Raw genomic sequence first — 27,185 nt, forward strand, 5'->3', positions numbered from 1 at the left:
GAGTCTACAGAGACTGGCAGGCCTCCTTGAGCTGCTGTGAGCTCCACACAGTTCGATCTTCCCAGGGCTTTGTTTATCTACTTAAGCCTCAGCAATGGTGGGTGCCTCTCCCCCAGCCTCGCTGCTGCCTTGCTGGTGGATCGCAGACTGCTGTGCTAGCAATGAGGAAGGCTCCGTGGGTGTGGGACCCTCCCGGCCAGGTGTGGGCTATAATCTCCTGGTGTGCCCGTTTGCTTAAAGTGCAGTATTGGGGTGGGAGTTACCCGATTTTCCAGGTGTTGTGTGTCTCAGTTCCCCTGGCTAGGAAAAAGGATTCCCTTCCCCCTTGTGCTTCCCAGGTGAGGTGATGCCTTGCCCTGCTTCAGCTCTTGCTGGTCGGGCTGCAGCAGCTGAGCAGCACAGATTGTTCGGCACTCCCTAGTGAGATGAACTCAGTACCTCAGTTGAAAATGCAGAAATCACCTGTCCTCTGTGTCGCTCATGCTGGGAGCTGGAGACTGGAGCTGTTCCTATTCGGCCATCTTCTAAACTTTTGTTTTAAGTTCAGGGGTACATGTGCTAGTTATATAGGTAAACTTGGGTCATAGGGTTTTATTGTATAGATTGTCACCCTGGTATTATGTCTAGTACCCATTAGTTATTTTTACTGATCCCCTCCCTCCTACCACCTTCCACCCTGCGATAGACCCCGGTGTGTGTTGCTCCCCGTTATGTGTCCATGTATTTTCATTATTTAGTTCCCATTTATAAGTGAGAACATGCATTATTGGATTTTCTGTTACTGTGTTAGTTTGCTAAGGATAATGGCATCCAGCTCTTATTACTGCTCTTCCACAGTAAATCAGAATGCTCCTTCTGTGTCACTCTTGGCTATATGTGTACCTGTGCATTACTTAGCGTAGTATCTTTTTGAATCACGAATCTATGATTAAAACATAATAGAGTGTTTACAAAGTTACTGGAAGAATTAAAGGAACAGACATTAGGCTGAGCTGCCAAAATCAACTCCCCAAATCACACCACAGATCTAGTAAATAGACGGCTGCCATTGACAACCTCTAAACCATGCTACTTTCCTGTGACCAGGATTTCATTAGAAACTCTTTCTTACCAACTCTTTCACCAGCAAAATGGATACCCTACATTTAGAACCTCCCCTCATGTAGCTAACTTATAAATAAAAGGCTTGCATGAGTGTGTCTGATTGAGAAATGTTAAGTTCTTATGTCAGTATCCTAGTATCAAAGAAGGTTGAGAAATGGAGACTTTTCCCCAGTTATTTTGACGCATTTTTATTCCCCTTGGAAAAACAGGATTCACAATGTGAGGAACTAAAAAGGTGTAGAACGTGCTTCGACCATTTCAATTGCGGATATTCACAATGGTCTGTTTCTGTAATTGAACATAAGCAGTGAGGAGATAGAAAGATAATAAAAATGCATGTAGCCTCTACATTCACCTAAGTGTCACTTAAGTGTCAAAGTATTACCAGTTCTTGAAGTCACCAAGTCCTTTCTCCCATGGCACATATGTGCTGCATAAGTACCTGTGTTCGAATTGGGTCTTTTGTCAATTGCCATACTGTTTCTGGCATCGTCACAGTGTTCCATTCTTTAAACCTATTAGTAATTCCCCTCCAACAGGTCAAACTCCATATTTTTAATGTTAGTTTGTTTTATTTTTTTTCAGAGACCATTTTTCATGTATTCAACAAATATTTGTTGAGTCTTTAACAAGTGCCAGACCATGTACTCGCTGCTGGTGACACAGCAGTGAATAAAAGCTTGTCCCCTTAAGGAACGTACATTCTAGCACTTGGCACATAATAAACAAGTCAAATATATATCTCAAGTAGTGATTAAAATAATGAAAAAGGGACCCACTTAAGGGTGGTTACAATGCTATTTTACATAGTTTCATTGTAGGATTGTTCTTTCTGATAATTTAAAGAGAGTCCTGAACAAAGTAAGGGAGTGAGCCATGCACATGCTAAAGGAAGGAGCATAACAGGCCTGAAAACTGAAAATGGAGCATCTATTTACTGAGTTGGGTAAGATTAGAGGAATCACGATGGAGGGGAATGCTGTGAAATATTTTACATGGTTTGTACAGAAGAGCTACTAAAATCGAAGTGGAGACGCCATGTCAAGCAGATATTGGATATGTGAATTTGGAGTTAAAATTTTGTTATATGTAATTCTCATCTGTAATTAGATGAGATTACCCAAAACAACTGGACCCTAAAACAACTGGACATCCCATTATTCAAAGAAAGAGAATGTGGAAAAGGAAACTGCTAATAAGATGGAGGAAATAAGACTGAATGGTGTAGATGCCCTGTCCCATATACTTTAGTTCACCTGAAGCTTCAGGTTCAGAGTGTATCCAACTGGTAACAACTTCCCAGGTATGTGCCACACAATTTCTCAGAAGGTTCCAGTGGGTACCAGTGTCCCATGAGGAGAATCTTGCTGGTTCATAAAATTTCTGGTGACTTTTGTCACTTTCCAATTTCACTTTCTCCACTTCCATAACTGTGCCTCTGTTTACCTACAGATAAATTACCTGTACCCAGGTCCTGCCTCCTGATCTACTTTGTGAGGAACCCAAGCCAAGATAATTGATAATCTTGATTAGATCTACTTTGTGAGGAACCCAAGTCAAGATAATTGATAATCTTGACTACAGCTGTTTTTTGTGAGTGATGGGGAAAATGATAAATATAAGGAGTTCAAAGAGAGGAAGTACAGACATGTATACTGACAATTGCTTCAAATGTTTTTTATCTGAAGTGGAAAAGAAGAACAGAAGGGGGAGGTTGAGGCAATTATTTTCCTATTTGTTGGTGGAATATATTGAGGCATGTTTTATGATGATGAGAGCTATCTGGCAGCTAGAGAGTGGTAGATATGAATATGGTAGTATGTGAAATTTCTTTTTTGAAACATGTCTTCTGCAGAGAGTAAAGAACGGGGAAAATATATTCAGAGAAAGAGGCCAAGGTGTAAAATAGTTTTCTAGAAGAGTAAGAGAGTGAATGACTATTGTACTACGTAGACCTTATAGCCACTTGAAATTAGTACTCATAGATTTGCTGTGAAACTTGTCAGGATGCTCATTTACCTTTCTTTGACAAAGAACAGTTCTCTTTGAACAGGTGTTAAGTGGGTAGAAACTTGGATTTTAGAAACTTTGCATATTTTCTAGGTACATGGAAAGCTGTGGAGTTGTATACATATCAGTGATTATAAAGTTGAATAATAGATCCAGGTGAGAAAAGGAGCAAATGGTAAGATAAATCAATTAATTGTGGAATTTAATGTGATCAAATAACAGTTTGAGTACAATATTAGAAGACAATTATTTGAAAATATAGGGGATGGTGCTCATAGAACAGGATCCTTGAAAGTGCGATTCTACTGGGGAAGAGATAAAAGAGGTTGCACTTACCAGTATCATACAGAGCTGGGACCTCTCTTCATCCCTGACATTTAGGATCAAAATCTTGTAAATTTTAATGTCACCTGACTCCTACTGGGGCTACCTACCACAGTCAATCAGACCTGTTTTCATTTATCTTCACTCCAAAAGTGAACATGGTTCATATTCTTTTCTTCAGGATATCCTCAAATATCATTAAATCCTATTAGGACAGTTGATGTAAATGGATATTTCCAGTGTTTCATTTCTTCCTCCTTTGATACCCAACTCTTGTACAGCAGGGAGCATTATAACTGTTAGAATCTAACCCACATTGATATTAAGTGGCAATTTGCCTATCATGTAATATTTATTCAGTAAATATTTATTAACTGTTGGCTCTTGACCCACATGACATAATCACATGAAACCAGAGACAATATAAATTCTTCAGATTTTCATGAGTGGAACTAATCTCTTCCTTCACATGCACTAGAAGGGAGAGAAAAGAAAGAATAATATGCTGGCATTGTCATTCCATTATCAAAGCTGGAGTTGAAGATGATTTCTGCAACTAGCTACCGTTTTCTTCTTGGAGACACAGGACAATGCAGAGAAGGCAACGATAGCAGCAATCTTTTTTAAGGATAATTTCAATCCTTTTTGGTATAGCTCCAAGATGTTAGAAAAAATTAAAGTCACTAATAAAACCAATTAAGGTATTTGAGGAACTGTGACCAAAAAAATCTAATAACTTTATTTTATTTTGCATTTTCCATTTCCTTTGGCTATTCTTCAAAAGCATCCAAATTAATGGGAAATATTCCAGTTATTTATTGCTGGTACAATTTTCTTTAGTCTGGTGATAAAGGAGATGGTAGCAAGAAAAGCATTTTTCATTGGTCAGAATAGAATAAGAGAAACCTTTGTATTTATGGGGGCACTAATGCAAATTTCCTGAAGAAAATGAGGTTTTTATTATCTTAACATTTTGTATAACTTAAACATATATATGTATACATATACACGTATGTATAACATATAGGTATACACATACACATATGTATGTATACACATACATATATATGTTATACATACCTATAGAAACAAATATTTATAGTCTCTTAAGAACAGGCATGAGTATTAAGCACAGATTGTTCTTCGATGGTAGAAATAAAATTCAATATAAATATGCTCTGTAGTGCAGAATGAGATTTTCTGTTACCAACAATTACACAGGAAGTTTTCAAGCAGCATATGAATAGCTCTTATGCAGAGGCCACTACTTGGAATTCTTGATGAAGGAAACAAATGGTAGCAAATCAAGTAGGCTAGATATATTTAAATGCATGTAAAGACTTTCTTATTTAAAACCAGATTTCTGAAGCTTTGAAATCTATGAATAACACAGAAAAAGCAAAAGCAATAATATTAGTATAAGCTATATGAAAATATGAAATGTACATTAACCTGAAATATAATCTTCATTCTCCAGTTAACTAGGAGTCATTCTGTATGAGCACAAACTCTCAGATCTTTCTTATGAGAAATTCTAATACTTCCAATATTTGAGGAGGGTGGGTAGCTAATTCAAAAGTGTATTATTATAAAGATCTTTATGTGATAATATTTCTATGATTTCTTATAATGTAAAGGGAAATGAACAGTTATGGGAAATTTAGTGACATATATGAAGACAAACAATAGTTGATGGAAAGATCTAAAATATTTTATCCTTTGCTTAGCTCCTGATCTCCCACAAGGAAATGAGACCATTAGACCTAATTGTCACCAAGAGGCACAGAAGAGGCCGAGCTATGATTTCAGTGAAACTGGGCACAAGATTCAAAGACATTATCTACCATTTTCTTTAATATTTGCATAAATCTAGAGCTAATCTTTTTCACTTTTTCAAAAAGCTATATATGTACATGTCATTCCTCATCAAGCAGTATGCTTCTTAAGAAAAAGGATATTTTCTTCATAATTTAACTTATCCTATAGAACCTAGCACTATGTTTTCGGGCAAATGGGTTTTCAGCAAATGTTGTTAGAATTGGATTAGATTAAATATTGTCAAATAAAAGGCTAAAATCTAAAATAATAATGAATGCAAAGAGATTTCAATCATTAACTAATAAGTCTCAAGTGATCTCCAACTAAGTAGAAGAGAGTAATTTATAACTGACACTGAAATAAAAATTAAGATGGAAATAATTATGGATTATTTTTAGCAAATAAATTAGAAAGTTAAGGATATAAATTTTTAGAGAACTTTACTCACAAATTGGAGGCTAATGAAAATAGTTAGTGATGAAATGGAGGGTGAGTAAACAGTCTAAACCTGAAACATTTGGGGAGCAGTGCCAGTTTAAAATAGATCATTAAATATTGTTTTATGGAAGGAGAATAAGATGACCAAAAACTTGGGGAAGACATTATGTTTGTATTCTTGTATTAAAGAATGCTACCCACTGAAATGGTTAGAAGATTATACTAAATGTAAAATCAATATAATAATATATCACAGGAAGATAGGATATAGTCTATCTAAGGAAATTTAGGTAAGAGAAGAATTGTAAACATATTGTAATTTGGGGTTCCACCTATTTTTTCCACTTACACTTCTAAGCACATCTTTAAAAAATTAGCTACAAAACATTATAGTGAATTTTTCAGTTAAAACAACTTCTCATTATGGCAGATTATCTTCTACTCACCTAAATTCTAGGCATATGCTGTTCATTCGGAACATAGGACTTTCTGTATTTCTCAGAGTTGAGAAATTCTGATTTATTTAGAAATATTTATTTATATAGTGTTTTCTTATGCTCCAAGCTTTCTAAGTGTTTTCCAAAGATTCATTCATTTAATCCTTATAATAACCTTATACTAGAAATACAATTATTATTATTATCTCCCTTTACCAAAGAGGGAACATGATGCATACAGAAGGTAATAACTTGGCCACAGCTGCATAAACAGTAAGTGGTGGCTCCAGGTTCCCGGGACAGGCAGATTAGTTCAGGAAGAAGAGCCACCCACTTGCAATGCTCTGTTGCTCAGTCACAAGTAGAGTAATAATGATTTATGTATGACCTCTGTGTGTAAAGCAACAACTTTATATTTTTAATGAACACCATTGGAACTCATACCTCAGAATGAATGTTCCTTCAAAAAGCACTCAATTCAGATACCGTACATTTAGTTCAATGAAGGTGGCATTTACCACATTATTTGTGAAACATATTTCTCACCATTAGAACAAGTTTCAAATTCCAACAATAAAATCAGTAAAATATCATGTTGTACTTAACAAGAACATACATCTTATCTGTCAATTTAAAAATTTATGTTAAATAATACATTTTAAAATTTAACATTGTTATTTAAAATCTCTTCCTTTCCACCTTTTAAGCCATCAAATACTTTCTAATGAGGTTCTCATCATTGGAATCAAGGCATGATTAGCTTGAATATTTTTGACATGATCCTAAATCAAATTAATTCTCTAATACTGAAATTTTTTTGCCATAAGTGATATTTCTTAAAAAATTTTCAAGGGTGGTGTACACAATACTGTCTGTAAAGGGCCAAGTACCATGTCCATTACAAACTAAAACAAACAAAAAAGTTTATTCCTCAGTGGCCACCAGTTGTATTGCTTCTTTCTTTTAGAGGCTGCTTTCAGTCATCCTTTCCATTTTCTCTACCTCTATCTTATTCTGAGAGACTGAAAGATGATTGAAGAGCTTAAGCTTCAGGTCCTGTCTGAGTTTTCTATTGCTGCTGTAACAAACTACCAAACATTTAGTGGCTTATAACAACACACATTCATTTTATGTTCAAAATCAAGGTATATTCCCAAAATCAAGGCAGCACCAAATTCCTTCTGGAGATCCTAGAAGACAGTGTTTCTTCGCCTTTTCCAGTTTCTAGAAAGGTCTTCTACATTCCTTGGCTTATGGCCCCTTCCTCTATCTTCAGTGAGCATCATTTAAACCTCTGCTTCCATTATCAGATTTTCTTTTTCTGACTCTGATTCTCCTGTATTCTTCTTTGTCTTAGAAAAACTCTTGTGATTACCATAAGCCCACCTGAATAATCCAAGATGATCTCCCCATGTCACGATCTTTTAATCACAGCTAGAAAGTCTCTTTTGACATGTAAAATAACATATTCACTGATTTGAGGATTAGGAGGAAGAAACCTATGGAGGCCATTATTCTGTCTACCAGAAGGCCAGATAGCCTGAGTTATAAGCCTGGTTCTACTATTCATTTACTGCTTATTTTTTTAAGCAAATTATTTAGCCTTCCCTAATGCAAATCTTCTCATCCAGTTAATAAGACTCATAATAGTATATAGTAAGATTCCAGTGAGGATTAGATAAGATTGTACTTGTATATAGTCTTAATGCCTGTCAAATAGTGATGTAGTTTGGCTATGTATCCACCCTAATCTCATCTTGAATTGTAATTCCCATAATCTCCATGTGTATGGGAGGGACACAGTGGAAGGTAATTCATCATTGGAGCGTTCATCCTCAAACTGGTCTCATGATAGTGAGTGAGTTTTTGCCAGATCTGATGGTTTTATAAAGGGCATCTTTTGCTTTGCTCAGTACTTGTTGCTGCCGCCATGTGAAGAAGGACTTGTTTGCTTCCCTTTCCAGCATGACTGTAAGTTTCCTGAGGCCTCCCAAGCCCTGCAAAACTGTGCATCAATTAAACCTCTGTCCTTTATAAATTACCCAGTCTCAGTTATGTCTCTATTAGCAGCATGAGAATGAATGAGTACAAAGAGTATTAAGTCTTAGCTATTATTATTTTAATAATAAGATGCAATAATAATACACAATCAGTCTTAGCTATTATTATTTTATTAATCTCATCTGATACAAATGCACATTAACCAACCCTATAGAAATAAATGCATAAATGCATAAATCTAGAATGTCCACATGTTAATTCACCATAAGGGATACAATCTTGGGATTAACAATACTGTTATTTAGATAAACCAACAAAGAAGGCAAATTATAATCCGAAGTTGGCTTAATGAGTCCAAATCAAAGAAGAGCAGAGATAAATCAATGTATGTCCATGATTCAGGGTTTCTTTCAACTAAATCCTTGTTATTGAAAGTGGACAAGCTATGTCAGCATCACCTGGCAGCTTATTATGCAGAGTGCCAAACCCCACTCTGCATACTCTATTATGCAGAGTGCCAAGCCCCACTTCTCATGTGAAGAACCTTCACATGAGAATCTGAATTCTTCTGTGATTCCTCAGGTGATTTGCATGCATATTTAAGTTTGAGAAGTACTACCTTTGACAGAACTTAAAAGAATGCAAGTGCTTTGCCCAGGTGTACAAGTTTGCCTTCAGTGACCAATTTCTTTCTCTGCTTTTGTAACTGAAACACCATCATCCTCTATTCATTGATACATACTTTACATATATCAATGCCTTATAAAAAGAATGTTTCTAGACACTGTCCCTTTGAAGTGAAATGGCATGAGTAGGCACTGATTGCCATGTGTGATTCGAAGTTTAACTCTCATTGCACATTCTTAAGTCCTTTAATGTTAAGCTGGTGAAGAAAAGAGAAGGCTTTACTTACAAAGGTCTAGAAATAATTACAAAGACGGACATCCAGAAATCATGTATCCATGTCATTTCTTAGTAGCTTCACTAAATTCTGTTATTAATTGAATATTTCAAAACAAACCCTATAAGAAAACTCAGACAATGAAAATAAATTAATACCATTAGTTATAATAAAGTTAAATATCAAATTTTCTATGGGAAATAAAAAGAAGCCATATGGAATATATTTTTTTTCAGATGGAACAATAATCATTGGAGTATGCTTTTTGACGTGAGACCAAATATCCAGGTATAAATTTAGCTTCTTTAATGGAAATGTGCCCACTAATGTACTTAAAAATTAAGTATATTGCCATTCTATGATTGTATTCAAAGGGGTAGAGTCAAAGACTCTAGAGAATTCCTAGAGATGCTAAGACATTGGCAATAATTCAGTGAATTAAAATATTTGAACATCATTTCAGCAGATAGTTATTGAAAAACTATTCTGGAAGGTCTTCTGCTACTCTCACTTGGTCAAATGCAGGCTTCCCTAAAGAACCATCACCAGGTGAGCCTGTTCAGATGACAAAGTTAAGTTTTTAACAAATGAGAGCACTACCTTGACAGAGCCTTCCTGGCCTCCTGAAAGAGGAATAGCAAAGTTAGGATATTTATGGGTTTCAGACTCCGATTTATGGAGGGTTTTTCAATGCAGTGGTGGTAGGGGAAGGGATGACTAGAATTGAAAAAAGGACTATCATATAATAGCTTATATTAGTGAGAAGGTTTTGAGGTGAGGGTTTACAGAGCCTTGAAGACTTTTCACATGATTCTATTACCCATTGGAAAGCCTAAGCGTCTGATGTTCATTTAAATGGTTTTTCCAGGAAGCTTCTAAATGAACAATATAGTTACTCGCAACCTGGGCAAGAGGTTCCTGGAATAGTAAACTTGGGTTGATGAAGGCAGTGGAATAGTAAAGTGACATTGGTGAAGACAGCCTAATGGTAGAGTTATGTTAATATAGAGAATAAGTAGAGTTATGTTAATATAAAGAATAAGTTGCATGTGGCAGATGGTTTTATCTTTCATTTTAGTGATTCAAGGATGCATAGGATGTAGTCACTATTCTAAGAGTATACAATAGAATGTGGAAGTGTATTAAGCACTAAAATGGATTTGTATTGATTATAAAATAGATGATTATTGAGAAAAAGTAGAGAAGAATATAAACAAGAAAATAAGTCAACAAATTCCATTAATTTGACAGAGCATTCCTTGTATTTTGATGTTTGTAGTTTGTATTTACATGTGTTCAGCTTATGCATACATAATACATGTATATGATAAAATATACATATTTTATCATCAAAACTTGGGGCCATGTTATCGATTAACTTTGTAGCCAGTTATTTTACTTAATTCAAAAGTCTATGAACATTTTCTGATATTATTCAATATTATTGGCAAACTTCTCTCAGATATATTTTATTTTTTGCCAAAATGATTTGAGTAGTTATCATTGGAATTAGATTTTGCACTTCATTCAGGATTCCAGTCATGCAGGAATAGAAGACTACAGGAAGGAGTGAATAGACTCTCAAACATATTAGAAATAAAATTTAAATTTAAAAAATTTGAAAAGCTACAGAGAGAGATTTGATTTGTAAGGTTCTAAGTTTTGTTTATTGACATGAGCAGTTTAGAATCCAGGCTCTAGGAAAGGAATCAGTTGGCAAGTTGGTGAATTTCTCCCAAAGGAATGGAGTACCTTCCAAATAGGAACCCAGGGACTACAGTATATTTCAAAGTTATATCTCCCCCAATCATGTTTTAGTTCACGTAGTAAACCTTTGAAAACTGTCATGGATTACCTGAAATTCTGAAGAAACTGAGTCTCCCTTTCTCTCCCTTGTCTATCACTCCCACTTTCATTATGTTTTCCTCTAGACTAAGGCTTTGGATACCCAGGGGACACTATTGTTGTTTTTCTGTCTGTGGGCATAAAATAGAAAACCAAAAACAGATAATATACCGAATCGTAAGAATTGGTTAATCTCATTTTATGAAAGATAATTTGATTATCATTAAAGTGATAGTCTTTTATAAGGAGAGAACTGAACATTGGTAGAAAAAATAAATAAATAACGGTAGGTTAGGTAAGTGTACTCCCATATAACCAGAACACAATTCAAAATATTCCAAGAATGTGAGTATAATTTTTAGTGAGACATTAAAATGGTTTCATTCAGATGTCTTGAACCATAGTTTAGATTTTTTAAAAAAGAATATTTCAAAATACTTTTAGAAGAGGAAGAGTAAAAGTCAATAGAAATTATTAAGAAAGAGTATAATTATGATGTGAGACTGATAATACAGTAGTCTTCCCTCATCTGCAGTTTCAGTTTTTGCAGTTAACTATGGTCAGAATATTAAATGGAAAATTTCAGAAATAAGTAATTCATAAGTTTTAAATTGCACAGCATTCTGAGTAGCATGATGAAATCTTGTACTGTCCCAATCTGTTCTACCTAGGACATGAATCAGCCCTTTGTCCAGCATATCCACACATCACGTGGCTGTTAGTCACTTAGCAGCCCTCTCTGTATCAGAGGGAAAAAATATAGTATATGTAGAGTTTGGTACAATCTGCAGTTCCAGGCATCCATTGGACATCTTGGAATGTATTCCCTGTGGATAAAGGGGGACTGCACCCAGCTACTCGGGAGGCTGAGGCAGGAGAATGGCATGAACCTCGGAGGCGGAGCTTGCAGTGAGCCGAGATCGGGCCCCTGCTCTCCGGCCTGGGTGACAGAGGGAGAATCCGTCTAAAAAAAAAAAAAAAAAAAAAGTGGGGGGACTACAGTACCAGCATTCTGCCAATCTGATAAACAAATTAATAAAAATAAACTCTACAATAAATTTAGCAAATAAAAAGAAGAGGAGTACTAATCTGGTGAAGGAAAGATATATAATGAACAAGAATAATGCCAAGAACACAGAAAAATGTATTGCTGCTTAATCATACATAACTGTGATAAAACCTCAAGTGAATAGAAAAATAAATACATTAAAAGAGATGGTTGTGGTAATTAGTATAATATGAATTATAATCAGTGATCAGAATTATGATTTGTAGTAGAAGATGGAAATAAAGGGGATGATTTAGAATATTCTGTGAACGGTAGAAAATGAAAACAACTAAGAATTAAGTGAACAGTCTAAACGAAGCACAAGGAAGCTTTATTATAATGAGAAAGGATTGAAATTGATTTAAGGAAGTAGAAGGTAAAGTACTAATATACGAGCAAAGTGCTATATAAAATCATCTACCGTATGCATTCTGACATTTTTAGTTTAAAAAAGCAAAACAATATTCTTTGGAAATATAGCCACAGAATATGAATAGAATATGAAACATGAAAAACAAATATCTAGAATAATAAAATCTTTTCCTGCCACCATTTAAAAATATATATATTTTTGCAGTGCAAATCACAAAAGTTCTTGCTGTATTTCTTTGCTTATTAAAATTCATTTTAGAAATGAATTCCTAAAATATGACTGGAACATATGTTTAAAAAAGCATTGAGATTTAGATTTTTAGAAAAGTAAATGAGTTGAATTTTATTTTATGATTGATTAATAAAATTGGTTTAGGGCAATTGTCTTCTAATAGTTCAAGGCAAGTTGAAGTGTATCTTATTCAAGAAACTCTTTCGTATTAAACATTTGGATGTTGACTTTAACTCTAGGTATTATCTTCACAGATCAGTAAAAGGTAACAGAGTTCTCTCTAAAATGTGCTCAATTTAAATCAAACTAATATTCTTGGTTTCCCAAAATAGTACAACTTTTATTTGACACTTCTATAAAAATTATGCTCTCTAATTGTTGCATTTAATTTTGTGCTCCAAATCATACCAAAGCACTATGAAATAGTAATTGTTCCCAATAAAAACCCCAAGCTACAGAGGGGCCAGAAATACTCCCTTGTATATAATAATTTATCAGTTGTCTTCATCCTTAGGCAGGCTGCAGAATAAGTTAAAGAAATAACCAAAAATTATAAGAATTAAATATATTGTATATTATGTTTATAATTTTTATACTTTGAGGAAAATATGAATATATCTTAAAATGCAAACTTTTGGACATTTATTGACAAATTTGTCTCCAAAAGGTAAAAATCAGTTTTGCAAAAGTATAAAACAGCAGATATTTCCTTTTTGTCAGAATATAATTTTAAATTGCAAGCTTGTATGTGAAGAATAAAACAAAAATAACACTAAATAAATCCATCCCAAAGGAGAGTAAATCAATTCATTTAAATATAACTCTAACTTAAGACTCTACGACTTTAAAAGTAACTATAATTTATGTTGTAATTTTTGATACTATTAAACCTAAATGATAAGATATAAAAATATGTAAATGTGAATATTAATATTTATGTTTATTTTTAGAAGTAATTATCTTAAGTCAGAGCACATAAACTCCTCTGTCTTCCTTGGCAATGCCCATGAAAAGGCCGTTTATCTTCTAGATTTCATCCTGTCTGTTTTCAGACCCCTTGACAAGCCTAACATCATTAAAAGAGATTGAATGTATTCATTCACTGTCAGTCAGAACACTATGGCAAACCTCAGTATAACTAGAAAAAACACTAATGTGATTAAAACGGGAGACAAGGAGGAAATTCAAGATACCCCCAAATTGTTATGAGAGAAATTAGCATAAATACTTGGGGATAACTGGAAAAAAATAAGCAAAACTGGAGGAATCTCAGAGACACCGGTGTTAAGATCAGAAAAGAGACAGGAGTGAGAAGAGACAACTAATAGATCTTGGTTTTCAACATATGTTCTGGCTAAACAGAAAAACATTGCACACATGACTCCTGGGGGCTGAATTAATTAAACTTTTATGTTATTTTATTTTTCTCCTTAATTAGTTTGCTAGTTACACATATTTTATTTTTCAGTGATTATGAAAAGAATTACAATTTAAATCTTTGATTTATCAATCTCTATATTAGTATGGTATTTTTACAACTTCCAAAATAATGTATCATAGAACATTCTAATTCTACTTAGCCCTATTTGATTTTTGTGTTGTTGAGTGTTTTTATTTTGTATAAAATTTAAACTTAACAAACTATTATTTTCTTTATGTGTTTTATTCAGTATTTATTTATTGACCCACATCTTTATGCTTTTCATTTATTTTCTTGCCTTCAAGTTTCCATGTTGTATTATTTTTCTTCTGATTAAATAACTTCCTTTACTTTTTTTTCCTAGTGCAGATCCCCTGGAAATCAATTCTTAATTTAAATATATGTGTAGTGTCTTTAATTTTCCATAATTTGTGGAAAATATTTTTAGATATATAAGTCTAAGCTAGCAGTTATTTTCTTTCAGTATGTTGAAGGTTTCCATTGTCTCCTAGCTTCCTTTTTTGTTGTTAGGAGACAGTTTTATTCTTGCTTATTTGAAAGTACTATACGTTTTCTATGTCTGTTTTTTGTTGATCTTTACAAGCTTTATTATAATGTGCTTTTGTGGTTTTTGTTGTATTTATCAAGTTTGGGTTTCCGAAGCTTTCCTCATTGCATGGCTGTTTCTTTCATCAGTTTTGAAAAATTCTCCACCAAACACTGATTCTGTCCCACTCTCCTCATCTAGTACTACAATGGGATGTATTCGATTTTTTCACTGTGTTGAATTATTAGTCTATTAGTATTGCCGTTTGGGTGTTTTCTCTAACCCATCTTGCCGTTCACTAATTCTAATTGTTTCTATGTCCAGTATGCAGTTAGCTCCAACCACTAACTTGTACATTTAGATATGTATTTTTCTCTTTAAAAATTTTAATTTTTGTGATTTTATATTCTCTGTACACATTCTTTTTATCTTTTAAACTTTTGAACATATTTTAAACATTTATTTTAAAGGCCATGCCCGATAACTCCATTAGGTAGAGGCTTTACGGATCTGTTTCCATCACCTACATTTTCTTTCCTTCTCTCTCTGTCTCTCTCTCTGTCTGTCTCTCTCTCTCTCTCTGTGTGTGTGTGTGTGTGTGTGTGTGTGTGTGTGTATGTTTTGTTCAAGTCTTACATATTTGTATGCCTAAGTTTTTTAATTGACTTTTGGTTCTGGTGTATAAAATATTATTGAAAATGTATAAGGCTCTGGATCATCTTATCTTCTCCTAGAAAGAATATACTTTTTATTTCATTAGACAGTTGGTTCGAGGCCATATTCTCTAAATCTAATTATGGATAGAGATGACTCAAAGTTGTGTTTTTTACTTGTTAGGACAAGTCCATTCACCATTTACAGACCCCAGACTCCAATTTTTGTTTATTCTACCCCCATGAGATTGCTGAATATAACCTCAATTCCTCAATCTCTTTACCACAACTTTCGCTTTTTATCTGAGAGGTAAAATTAATGACACATACTGAATTTAACTCGCTAGACCTTTTTTCCCCTATATTGTCACCCCTCAAATTATCAATTCACAGATACATTTTACAATTGTGCATCTTTACTCGATGTACAGCTGGATGGTTAGTTTAAGATCACTATGTCTACCATTTCCAGAAGTAAATCACTTTGCTCATGCATTGTGGAAACTCCTGGCAACAGATTATTAAAAACCTGAACTCATTGTCTTAAGACTTCCTACTCATCCATTGTGATGGATGAATGGATGAATGTGGAGGAATTCTTCCTTCTAATTTTAGTGAAAGTGTGAATACATGACTTAAAAAGTAAGCATTTAATGCTTAAAAAAAAATCATTTCCTAGTCCTTAGATCTTTACTTCTGTTCCTGTACAGAGAAATCTTCCAGTTTTTACAGCTTCTTGCTCTCTTACTACACTATGTAGTAAGTATTCTCTTGCCTGAGACCTATGGTACAAGTCTGGCTTTTCCATCCACTATTTGGACAAATGATGTGCTAATGACCTAGGCTGTTGGCAAAGTGGGTATGACTGTTGGTAAGAGTTATCAGTTTGTCTTCATGCAGGAAAATTTGGCAATATCTGTTAAAATACCCAAATACATGTACATAGATTTACGTTTACGAAGGTTTGTGACAACACAATATGAAATAGCAAAAATGAAGACATATAGGAATGTTGAAAAAATTTTGGTATAACATTTTGTAACATTATGCAAAATTCAGTGCCCTGACATGAGGGTATCTTCAAAATATACTGTTAACTAAAAAATCTAAAAGCAGAAAGTTATCTATAGCTATCGTGTATAAATTATGCAAATCCATACAGATAAATTGTGCATGAATGTACACTGTCAAAAATTTTGAAAATTGGACATAAAAATGTTAACTGTGGCTGCTTTTGGGAAGAGTAGTAGGGTAGGAGTTTTGCATGTAGAGGCCTTTCCTTTAAGTTAATATATGCCTGCAATATCTGAATGTTTCCCAAGGATTGTAGATTGTTTTCATAACACAAAATAGATGGAGCCTGTTTAGAAACTAAGCTTCAGTTTAAGTGCCACAAATATAATAGAAAGAAGACTTTTTAATATTGATGATGAATTTAGGGAGGGTTTGGGAGTTCCCAAATATCTTCAACTAGTCACAACAGTGTTTCTCCCACATCGACACAGGGAGGAGAACAACACGCCAGAGCCTGTTGAGGGGAGGAGGGTGAGGGGAGGTAACTTAGAGGACAGGTCAATAGGTGCAGCAAACCACCATGGCACACGTATACCTATGTAATGAACCTGCACATTCTGCACATGTATCTCGGAACTTAAAGCAAATTTTTTTTTTAAGTGTTGAAAAAAAAAGTGTTTCTCAAATTTCAGCAAAAAATACTTATGACTCAAGGAAAGAAAATTAACACAGTTTTCCAGACAATGTCTGCAACAGGAAAGATTACTCAGAATTATCTAGGCAATAACCCTATTTTTCCACTTCCTCAGGCCGTGGGAAGTAGGATAGGCTGAAATTTAAGTGTCTTTAATACAGTCATAAATGTTCTGCAACTGATATTCCATGCTTAATAGGAACTCTTTCTGCCGAAGTACTTACTTATCTCCGGGTGATAGAATCATCTGTTCTTTGGAATATCATTACTGGTGTTATTACATCTCTTAAGAAACTTTTGTTTTATTAAATCAAAATAGGCCTGGCACGGTGGTTCACACCTGTAATCCCAGCACTTTGGAAGGCCAAGGCAGGAGGCAGGAGGATCACTTGATTCCGGGAGTTTGAGGCCAGCCTGAGCAAGATGGTGAAACTGCATCTGTACATTTTTTTTTTTTTTAATTATCTGGGTATGGTGGTGTATTCTTGTAGCCTCGGCTACTCAGGAGGCTGAGGTGGGAAGATTGCTTGAGTGCTGGAGTTTGAGGATACAGTGAACGGTGACTACACCATTGCATTCTATCCCAGAAAAGTGAGACCCTCATCTCTAAAACAAATAATAATAACAAAAATAAATCAAATCAAATTAAAATAGACAAAAGGTAATCAACCTATTAATCAGTCATTGTTACAAAATGGAAACTATAAGAACCAAATAAGTGGTCACGGTTTCTGGAATTTTTTTGAATAAAGCAGATAACTTCCTTCATTATGAAAGGAGGAGTATAAGAGTTAATCTGGGTTCTTTAATGTAAATTAAGTAATCCACCTAGTATGTCTGTTTTCTTTAACTTTTCACATTGATCATAAATTTGTCTACCATTAAAGTGTTTGTTTTAGTGATTGCATTTTTTAAATTTTCACAATTATTTGTTGCAATCATTTATAAATTGAAAATATTCAACTTTACAACTACATTTTAAAGTATAGATACGACTTGTTTTGCTGGAAATATAAAGCCAACCTTTTCCCCCTACATTCTCCCTGGCAATAAGTTAAAATAATTTTGTATTCACACATTAAATGAATATGTAACAAGTATCTATGTACAACGTGTAAAGTAAATTAAATAAATATGTATCAAACATCTATACATTGGGCAATCTGCTAGATGTTGAAAGGGATGCCAAGGGACAAACAGGAATGCACACCATGAAAAATGATGTAAAAAAGGCTCTGAAAATTCAACTATTAGCATCATGGAGCTTTTTTGTTTTTGTTTTTTTCTTTCAAGATGGAGTCTCGCGCTGTCGCTCCAGCAGCCAGAGTGCAGTGGCGTTGTTTCAGCTCACTGTAACCTCTCCACCTTCCGGGTTCAAGTGATTCTCCTGCCTCAGCTTCCTGAGTAACTGGGATTACAGGCGCGCACCACGATGCCTGGCTAGTTTTTCTATTTTTAGTAGAGACGGGTTTCACCTTGGTGGCCATGTTGGTCTGGAACGCCTGGCCTCGTGATCTGCCCGCCTCGGCCTCCCAAAGTGCTGGGATTACAGGCGTGAGCCCCTGCGCCCGGCCCATGGAGATTTTTTTTTCTTATGAATTCTATCGATTGTATTCTTCCAATTAATTTTACTTTTTGACAAACTTGAAACTACTAGTAAAAAGAAGGCTGGGTAAACATTTCATCCTCAAGAGCAGCTCTTACCAGGAGTAGATTAAGAGGGAAATGTGCCACTGCATTAATCCAAAAATCTGGTGAACAACAGGAAATGTGCCTTATCCTTCATGTCGCATTATAATAATATTTAATAATGAAGACACCCTTATTACATGTGTTTCAGACACATTTTAAGCAGTTGATTAATTTCAACTCTTTTAACTAAACTATGCAGAATAACTCTAAGTAAGCATTATCATTCCCTTTTCCAAATGAGAAAATTGAGGCACAGAAAGGTAGATAATTTGCTGCAAAGGTACACAGAACAGGATTCATATCCATATTCATATTCAGTCTAGCTTGAGTTCAGGATCTTAATCCTTACATAACACTCTAAATGATGTTCCTTTTGAAAAGGAGTAAAACAGTTTGTTGTGCTTTTCTTTTCCTTCTACCATTTGAAGAAATCACTTTATCAATCTTAATCCTAAATGGTAAGCTCTCAACATTAGCACTTTAGTGCTTTTGATTTATTACATGTGATTCTTGTAGTGTATGGCATGAAAACATATTAGCTGATTGATAAAATATCATTACCATTTGACTTCTTACATTGAAAATTGGAAATAAGTTGATAATTGTTAACACTCATTTCTCATTGGGTGACTCAGAGCCACAAAGAAACTTGGAAATTTGCACGTCCTTGTAGAAAAACTGTTCTCACTAATATTTTAACTTGGCTCAGTGAAGTGAGCCAAGTGAAGAAGGCTTGGCTGTATAATGAGACTGCACACAAAACTCAAGGTTATTTAACTTTAAATCAAGTCAGAAAATCTCCATCCAAGAGGTAGTGAAACCAGGTAGAACATTCAGACCTACTTCTCAGATCGCTGAACTATGTCTTAGGAGAGCAGAGTCCAGGGTCTGGGATGTGTGACTCTGTGCCTCTACTGAAACTGCACTATGGAAAGATCTGCCCCTCACTTCATCTCAATTCTCACACTTACCTCCATGTCTCCATTTGTCAATATCAATGTTAATACCTTTCTCATTCAGGATTTTTCAAAATGTGGCTGACAATATTGTGCAAGATTTGTTATAGATTATGAGACTCGATATCTACCCTTCTACACCAGAATCTTCTACCAATTACTAGTGCCATCCATGTATGTAACATCGTCCTTAAAGTAAGTTAGTGAATAAGACTGCCATTAGGCCTGTGTGGTTGCTGGTAAGAAATCAAATCAAGTAAGTCAATACATAATGTTGTTCTAAATATTTATTGCCTATCTTGGGAAAAATGAGGTATTGTTACGAAATTGTTCAAGGATTAGAGAACTTTTGTCAAACCCAAGTATTTTCTAAATATCTCAGAAAAAGATTATTCATGAAGTCAGTGTATGTGCACAATTTAGGATATTACTGTATACTTTCAGCAAATATTACTTAAGGACGCACTGTCAAATGACTGTTATCATTAGTTGGAGAGGTCTAGGGGATTAGCTATTTGACTTAGAAAAAATGTGAAATTTATACTTTCTAACTTATGGCACAAAGGCACATCAAACCAAAACAAGTACATTAGAGTATTCAAGAATCATATTCTAATGGTTTCCCTTTTAGTTTTCTTTAAATAAAAATTTCATGACAGTAGAAAGAGCTCTGGTGAATGCAAAGATGAAGACTATTATTTGCCCTCTTCTTACAGTGTCTCACCAAGGTATTTAGAAAGCCTGGTGAGTCTGTTATCCAAACACTTTGTAGTCCCAGCTCAGCGGGCTTTCACCCCCTCTGTGCCAGGTTGCCCTGCCTCTCCTGTGGCTACACTGTTTTTCGACTGTCATTTTTATTGAAAAATAAAAGCTAAATTGGAGTTTCAGAATACCTTCCATTTAACTCCTTTAATAAAACGGGAAAGATAAAAGCAACCTACTCACAAGAGAAGTGTTTTTGAAAGCTATGCCTTGGATATCAGAGATGCAGAAATAAAAGGCTGCTTCAAAAATAGAGCCCACTGGCCTAGCGCTGGCCCTCTGCAGCTCTTCTCCTGTGCTAGACCGGCTTTTAGCTTTAATTTTTTATTCAAGAAGTTAAATGGGAGACGTGAAATAGTTTGGATCAAATATCTCAACAAATGGAAAATGGGCAGCAGATGATTCTTTTAAATGCATTATTCTTATGCACCTGGGCCAGACAACTTCGTCAGGCAATTTTGCACATGCCTGATAGAAAAGATAATATTATTCATATTTCTGTACACACATAATTCTTTTTTCCACTAATCCCATGGGAAGAATAGCATTTCTCAAAGCGTGTCCCACTTAAAATAACCATCAACACAATAAATGCTCTGAGAAGTCCCGTGCTAAAGAGAAACAAAATAAACAAAACTGTATAATTTTGTATTTGCCTAATCCATTCATCTGTGAATTCCTTTAAAACTTTATATGTGTTAATACCCCAATATTATTATCTAGAGATAGTATGATCTTGAGCCTCAGTCACACTAGTAACATAGTTACAAAATATTTTCAAAAGGAGGAATCCCCTTAGCTGTGTAATTGTAGCTCTATTTAATGCATTTATGCTGATTATTGAATTAAGACCTACCATAGATCAAACATTTGAGGTAATAGTAGTATCTAATTGCAAATTGGCTGAGAGAGATTCGTGTTTAAGATAGCATAATTCAAAGGTTAATTGGCAGTAATTGTCAATAATTAAACTGACAAATGTAACTAAAGAGAATACGGGAGAGGAAGCAGTAGGATTTGGCAAAGGAAAAAGATTGATACAGTCCTTAAAGTTTGAAGAAACATTTGATTTTCCTATGAAATAGGTCATTTAGCTCTACACTGTTAAATAACCCCCATGCTGTATTCCATTGTTCCTATAATGTTCAGCTAATGCTTTAATGAAGGTGACTCTAAAACACCCCTATTTGTCTTTTGCCCTCTTAATTAAAGCAAAAGACACAACTTGGGATTGTAATATTCCCTTCTGGCTCTTACACATCTTTAAATATATTTTTTTTTTTCAAAAAAGAACACTTTCAGTCATTTCACATTATTCTAACCAATTAAAGAGAAATGAGAAAATGGAAGTTATAATGATGTTAAGTATATCTCCCAGGATAAGTCAGTGTTGATGAAGAATGACCTGTGAAGAGACAACTGCTCTCCACCACTGCCAGATTCTGAGGGGTGTGCTAAAAGCTTTCTAGTGGACTTCAATCAGAACTGCCTCATTATTGTAAGCATGGTATTATTTTAAATTAGCTTTTTATATTTAATTAAATAACACCTAGTCTAAAAAGTACCTCTTATTTTCCATGCCAGCATTTTGTATGACTACCTTCAAAATAAGTTTCATAGAATAGGCAAAGAATAAACAGAAAGCAATTACTTTTTCTACACCGAGAAAAAGGAAGGAATGGGGGTAAATTTGGCAGCCTGTCTTTTGATCTTATGAAACAATCTCTTTTTTCAAAAGCACCATTATACTTAATGATTACATAATTTTCCCTAGGCTCCAACAAAAAAGCAAAGAAGAATATTTCAACAATGCTAAGATGTAAATAGCATTACTATTGTCTTATGATCTTCAATAGCATATAACTGATCTGACCCAATTTGTGATCCTTACCAAATCATTTTGCCCATTGAAAGATTCAGTTACTTTCTTGCTTTAATATTCTTCAGTGTATTGCCTGGTCAGAAACAAAAGGATAATTTCAAAGGCATTGAAGACCATATTGTCTTTCAAGTGTTCATAGAAAATTTCCTTGGTAGCAATAACTTTGCCTTTGAAAATGCAAAGGAGGTGAGTATAAAATCATGGAAATTCTAATCTAGAGTAGCTTAATTTGATATAATGTTTTAAAATATGAAGTAATATCACTATGACTTTTAGTTTTTTTTTTTTTGTTCTATTTTTTAAAGGAGGGTATTTTATTTTATTGTTTTGACTAATTTATTTTTTTTGAGACAGAGTCTCTCTTTGTTGCCCAGGCTGGAGTGCATGCCATGATCTTGTCTCAGTTCAACCTCCACCTCTCAGGTACAAGCAATTCTCGTGCCTCAGCCTCCCGAGTAGCTGGGATTACAGACATGCACCGCCATGACCAGCTAATTTTTTATTTTAGTAGAGACGGGGTTTCACCATGTTGGACAGGCTGGTCTTGAACTCCTGACCTCAGGTGATCCACCCATCTCGGCCTCCCAAAGTGCTGAGATTACAGGCATGAGCCACCACCCCTGGCCAAAAGAAGGAATTTTAGTCCAGATGGGATGGCACTTCTATTTTCAGGATTTGCTAAAATAAAATTCATTCATTACATAAAATAAAGCTTTCAAGTTTCATGTATTAGATCACAACTTGGTTAAGGTGGTGCCTTTTCTGAGTTACTGACATTTTTATTATTTCTAAACTAAAGCACTCTAAATACAATGATTGTTTTTTTTTCTGTCTTCACTGAATATGTACTATATACTCCAAACCTATCTTACTATTTGAATAAGCAAGTACATATTTGCATTTATACAAAGTATATGTAAATCGTTATTCTGGAAATATTTTCTCCCTGAAAAGCCACAGAAAAAATGTGTGTGAGCTTATTGTAGGTTTATGATGCAGAGATATTTTTCTCTGGTAGCTAAACATGTTTGGTGAGAATCAAATTCTTCAGCAAAGAACACACATTAGAATTAGGCAATATTTACTTTGGCATATGTCCATGATAAATGACACTAGGCATAACTGGTGTCTAAAAGTCTCACTGATTAAAAATATTCTGCCAGTTTTCTGATGGTATAAGGAGGAAACAAATGCAAAAGTTTTAGTTTTTTAAATTTTCTATAATTTGTGTTTTCTAAAATATGATAAACTCCCGGACTTCCAAATGTTAAAAAGACTGATGTGCATTCCTAAAAATGGTAATAATTACCATATTATTTTTTATTTTTACATTTTAATTCTTTTTTTGACACAGTAATTTATTGGGTACATAGTGATGTTGTGATATATGTAATATGTAGTGATCAGACCAGGGTAACTAGCATACCTATCATCTCAAACATTTATCTTTTCTTATGTTAGGAGCATTCAGTATCCCCCTTCTAGCCATTTGAAAGTATATGATATATCATTGTCAGCTATAGGCATCCTACAATACTTCAGAACACTAGAACTCTTACCTACCTGTAATTTTGTGTCCTTTAACAATTCTCTCATTCCCCTCTCCCTAGAAACTAGAGGCTCTAGAATCTTCTCTTCTACTTTTTACTTCTATGAGATCACTTTTTTATTTTTTAGCTTCCACATATGAATGAGAACATGCTATGTTTAAACTTTCTGTTCCTGGTTTATTTCACTTAGCATAATGTCCCCCAGTACTATCCATTTTGCCTTGAATGATGGAACTTCATTAAGTTTTGTTTGAATAGTATTTCATTGTATATATAGAGAGCACACATTATCTGTTCACCTGTTGTTGAACACCTAGGTTGACTCCATATCTTAGATATTGTGAATAGTGCTTTGATAAAAATGAGGGTGCTGATGTCTCTTCTATATACTGTTTTCTTTTCCTTTGGATAAATTCCCAGTAGTGGGATTGAAGGATCACATGGTAGTTCTATCTATAGTTTTTATTTTTATTTTTTGTAAAGTCCGTACTATTCTCATAGTGGCTGTAATAGTGCACTAGTTTACCTTCTCTCCAATAGTGTCTAAGAGTTCTTTTTTCTCTGCATGCTCACCAGCATGTATTATTTTTTGTTTTTTTGATAATAGCCATCCTAAATGGGGTGAGATGATACCTCATTGTAGTATTGATTTGCACCTCTCTGATGATAAGTGATGTAAAGCATTTTAAGAATATATTTATTGGTCATTTTTATGTTTTCTATTGAGAAATGTTCACAGTATTTGCCATTTTTAGTTGGATTTTTTAAGCTGTTAATCTTTTTGAGTTCCTTCTACATTAATCTCCAGTTAGGAGATGAACATACAGTTCATTGGGTAGGTGAAGTGTTTGAAAATATTTCTCCCTTTCTGTAGGCTGTCTTTTCTCCCTGTTGATTGCTTTCTTTGCTATGAAGAAGATTTTTAGTTTAGTATCATTCCATTTGTTCATTTTTGCTTCAGTTGCCTATGTCTTTGAGGTGTTATTCCTGAAATCTTTTCCCAGACCAGTGTCTTGAAGCATTTCCCCCATTTTTTCTTCTAGTAGTTTTATAGTTTTAGATCTTACATTTAGGTCTTTTATCCATTTTGTGTTAATTTTTGTAGAGGGTGAGAAGTAGGGGTCTTGTTTCATTCTTTTGCAAATGAACATCTAGTTTTCCCAGTGCCATTTATTAAAGAGACTATCCTTTCTCCAGTGTATGTTCTTGGAGTCTCTGACAAACATCAATTGACTGTAGATACATGGATTAATTTCTGTAGCTATGAGGATTAATTTCATGGATATATTCTGTTCTATTGTTCTATGTTTCTGTTTTTATGCCACTACCATGCTGTTTTGGTTACCATAGTATTGTAGTATATTTTGAAGTCTAGTAGTGTAATGCCTTTACCTTTGTTCTTTTTACTCAGAACTGCTTTGCCTATTCAGGGTCTCTTACTGTTTCACGCAAATTTTAGATTTTCTTTTTATTTCTGTGAAAGGTGTCACTGACATTTTGATAGGGATTACACTGAATGCGTACATTGCTTTGGATAGCATGGTCATGTTAATTATATCAAATCTTCAGATTCATAAGCACAAAATATTTTTCCACTTGTTTCTATCCTCTCAATTTTCTTTCATCAGAGTTTTGTGGTTTTTCTTGTGAAAGTCTTTTATCTCCTTGGAGAAATTTATTCTTAGGTATGTTATTTGTTTGTAGCTGTTGTGAATGGAATTGCCTTCTTGATTTCTTTTCCAACTAGTTTTTTGTTTAAATTAAAATTTTTTATTTTGAGATAATTTTAGATTTACATGTGGTTTTAAGAAGTAATTCAGAGAGTTTTCATGTACCCTTTACCCAGTTTCCTCCAATAGTAATATCTGGTAAAATTACAGTACAGTATTTCAACCAGGATATTGAAATTGACAGTCAGGATATAAAATATTTTAATCACCTCAGAATGCCCCCATATTGCTTTTTTATACCTATACCTACTTTCCTCCCACTGACTCCCTTCTTTTTTTTCTTTTTTTAATTATACTTTAAGTTCTAGGGTACATGTGCACAACGTGCAGGTTTGTTACATATGTATACATGTGCCATGTTGTTGTGCTGCACTCATTAACTCGTCATTTACATTAGGTATATTTCCTAATGCTATTCCTCCCCCATCCCCCCTCCCCACAATAGGCCCCGGTGTGTGATGTTCCCCTTCCTGTGTACAAGTGATCTCATTGCTCAATTCCAACACCCTTCCTTAACCTATGATAACTACACATCTGTTCTCCATTTTATAATTTTGTCATTTCAATAGTATTATATAAATAAAATCATAAAATATTTAATCTTTTGAAATGGAATTTTCACTTATAAACCTCTAGAAATGTTGCCAGGTTATAGTTAAATCCTTTTTATTGCTGAGTAATATTCCATGTTATGAATACCACAGTTTTTTGTTTGTTTGTTTTTTGAGATGGAGTCTCGCTCTGTCACCCAGGCTAGAGTACAGTTGGGAGATCTCAGCCCACTGCAAGCTCTGCCTCCCGAGTTCACGCCATTCTCCTGCTTCACCCTCCCAAGTAGCTGGGACTACAGGCACCCACCACCATGCCTGGCTAATTTGTTGTATTTTTGATAGAGACAGGTTTTCACGGTGTTAGCCAGGTTGGTCTTGATCTCCTGACTTCGTGATCTGCTAGACTCGGCCTCCCACAGTTCTGGGATTACAGGCATGAGCCATCGTGCCTGGCTGAATACCACAGATTTTCAAACATTTACCTGATGATCTTTGTTACTCCTGTTTTTGCTGTTACCAATAAAGCCACTGTACACATATTATTTTAGGCTTTTGTGTAAACCTATGGTGTTTCTCCCCTTCTGAAATAAAAGCCCAAGAATGAAATTGCTGAGTTGTATGGTAATGATATATTTAATTTGTTTGTTTTTAATAAACTGCCAAACTCATTGTTGGAGTGGCTGTATCATTTTACATCCTCACCAGGAACATGAGTGATATAGTTTCTCTGCATCTTTGCCAGCATTTAGTGTTACGCTTTTTAAAATTTTAGCCATTGTAATAGGTGTGTACTGATATGTTGTTATGATTTTCATTTTCATTACCTCAATGGTTAATGAAGTCGAATATCTTTTCGTGTGCTTATTTTTCATTTGTATATCGTCTTTGTTGAAATATCTTTTATCTTTAGCCCACATCTTCCAGTACATAAAACAATGTTATTCCATTTTAGTATTGTATTTTTTTTGTTTGTTTTACTGTTGTTTTTAAAGTTCTTTATATTGTTTAGATACTAGTACTTTGTCAGATATGTGGCTTGCAAATGTTTTTCCCAGTATGAAATGTGTCTTTTTATTCTCTAAATAAGATCATTCACAGAGCCAAAGATTTTAATTTTGATGGCAGCCATCAAAATTATCATTTTTATCCTTTATTGATTATACTTTTGGTGTCAACTTTAAAAGCTCCTTTCTTAGCCCTAAAC

This window comes from Macaca fascicularis, chromosome 8 (genome assembly GCF_037993035.2).
Source record: "Macaca fascicularis isolate 582-1 chromosome 8, T2T-MFA8v1.1".
NCBI classification, from domain to species: Eukaryota; Metazoa; Chordata; class Mammalia; order Primates; family Cercopithecidae; genus Macaca; species Macaca fascicularis.